The sequence below is a fragment of the Dioscorea cayenensis genome, chromosome 5 (assembly GCF_009730915.1).
Source record: "Dioscorea cayenensis subsp. rotundata cultivar TDr96_F1 chromosome 5, TDr96_F1_v2_PseudoChromosome.rev07_lg8_w22 25.fasta, whole genome shotgun sequence".
Lineage (NCBI taxonomy): Eukaryota > Viridiplantae > Streptophyta > Magnoliopsida > Dioscoreales > Dioscoreaceae > Dioscorea > Dioscorea cayenensis.
The window spans coordinates 12,944,405-12,946,836 of NC_052475.1; the positions used below are offsets into that span (position 1 = coordinate 12,944,405).

General features: G+C 39.5%; 1 non-coding gene across 1 annotated transcript; it reads right to left on the reverse strand.

The window, feature by feature from the left end:
• Nucleotides 1-1,489: 1,489 nt before the first annotated feature.
• LOC120262565 lies at nt 1,490-1,596 on the reverse strand. The gene has a single exon (XR_005536832.1). It is a non-coding gene; the product is annotated as a small nucleolar RNA R71 (small nucleolar RNA).
• Between the last annotated feature and the right edge of the window lie 836 nt (nt 1,597-2,432).

Genomic DNA, 2,432 nt, shown 5'->3' on the forward strand with positions numbered 1-2,432 from the left:
TATGGACTCCTCGTTGCGAGATGCATGCTTGTATTTATTTGGTTGGTGACATCCTATTGCAGTAGGCGGTTTTCATGGCCAGCCTGTTGAGGTGGCGTGGAAGACTGGCAAACTTATTGGTTCTGTTCAGGTGGGAGTGCAAAGCCCTGACTGGATGTTCATCGGGATGCCGGGGTCACCACACGGTGGATTGATGGGTCAACGTTAAGGATATGAGTTCCTTGACGGCTCTAAACCTAGATGGGGCCACGGTGAAGGTTTAGAGAGGTTTCTAGACCATGTTGCGTTCCTTTTGTTGTGCTATATTAAAGTTGTGGTTTTGGCAGCTTTCAACCTAGTCACGATGGCGGCCCAGTCGGGGAGTGTATTAGGCCTATGATTTGAGGGCGGATTTTACTTTACCTATCATTTTGGATTGTGATGAGGGGCGAAGCCAGCTGTCGGTCTTAAGAGGACAATCTCTCACAAAAATTTGGATTTTCTAGGAAAATTGTTTTGATGTTGATTTGTGATGAATTTATGTTTCAAAAGCTCTTTAAAGTTATATTTTGGCAAAATTGTGGTCTTTGTGAAAGTTTGGAAGTTATTTGTGAAAAATTTATCTTTATATACCTTATATGCGCTATATTTAATTATTTGAAATTATTGAGCCACTATTGTCCAACTGAATGTGCTATTGTTGCAGGAGCAAGACCCTACTAGTTTGCTTGTGCAAGTATAGAGCCAATCAAAGGCTAATTCAGGGTTATAGTGGTCCCTTTCTTTCTACTGTTGGTGTCATGATTTTGTAGAGGTTGTACCATTTAGTTAGAGTAATTGTGCTTGTTGTGCCCGTGTATTGGAACCTATAGCTGTGTAAAGTTGTTAATCTTGTTCTGTAAGTCTGATTTATTTTTTTTTAGGGTGTCGGTTTTCTAGTTAAAAAAGATTTCTAAGTGTTTAAAGTTGTTTTATTTTCTACTCTTCTACTTTTCTTTTGTTATTCATTTTGGTTTGTATTGTTCATTTTCAGTCCATGCCAGAGAGTAAGTCATCAAGGCTAGTGGAAGACGATGCCAATGTCAAATGATTGATTGAAATACCATTATAGACAACATTGTTAAGTAAGACATGCTCATTAAGGACCTTATTTGACTATGCTAAGTCAACACTGATTAATGGATCCTAATAAAACATTGTTAGGCCACTAGTGGTAGCCAATAACTTTGAGTTGAAGCTCGCCTTTGTTCAGATGGTATGACAATCAATTCAGTTTCATTGGTTACTAGATGAAGATTCTAATAACAACATTGGAGGATTCTTGGAGGTGTGTGACATGCTCAAGATGAATGGAGTTTTAGAGGATGCTATTCGACTGAGATTATTTCCATTCTGGTTGAAGGGGATAGCTAAACAGTGGCTTCAAGCACTTTCCCAGGTATCTATCACCACTTGGGAGCAGTTAGTTGAAGCATGTCTTGCCCGGTATCTTTTTCCAGGCTGGAATGCAGAACTTAGGCAAGAGATCACTTCATTTACTCAAATGGATACCGAATCATTGTTTGAAACATGGGAGAGGTTCAATGGCCTCTTAAGGAGGTTCCCACATCATAACCTTCCCGAGTGGATGTAAGTTCAGATTTTTCATTATGGCCTCAACCAAAGCACCAGGTAATAGATTGATTTAGTAGGAGGATCACTTGGTAGTTAAGCCTTGGAGGTAGCCAAGTAATTGATTATGGAGGTCACTATGAACAATTATCAATGGAATTCATCAGGGAAACCAATATTCAAGGTAGTCAGGGTAGTGGAAGTTAATGAGGTAACAACATTAGCTACCCAGGTATCAGCCTTGAGCAAAAAGATTGATTTTTGTAGCTTCCAAAACTGGTGATAGTCATGGCCTTACAGTAATACTTACAACCCTGGATGGAGGAATCATTCTAACTTTTCATGGAACAATCAGGAGCAATAGTAGAAACCTCCACCTGGATTTCCATCTCATCCACTACAAGGTTAGAAGCCCACTCTTGAGGATGTATTGATCTTGTTCATTTGGACAATGGATACTAAATTTCATTAGTAAAACACACAATTTAAGATTATCAAGTTTACCATACGAAACCAATAAGCATAACTGCAGAATTTGGAGAATGAAGTTGGTCAAACTGATAAGCTATTGTTGGAACGAACATAGGGTAGTTTACTAAGCAACACTGAGGCCAATCCCTAAAAGCATCTCAAGGCTATCACTCTTAGGAGTGGCAAGCAAGTTGAGATGAGTAAAGAGACACCACTCATCAAGGAGAAGGAATCAAATGTTGAAGACCGAGAGGAATTGGTACTAGAGAAGAGCCCTAGTCAGAACATGGCAAAGATTGTATCCCCATCGATCAAGGAGTATGTACCCCATTTACTATATACCTCGAGCTTGAAGAAAGATCAAGTTGATG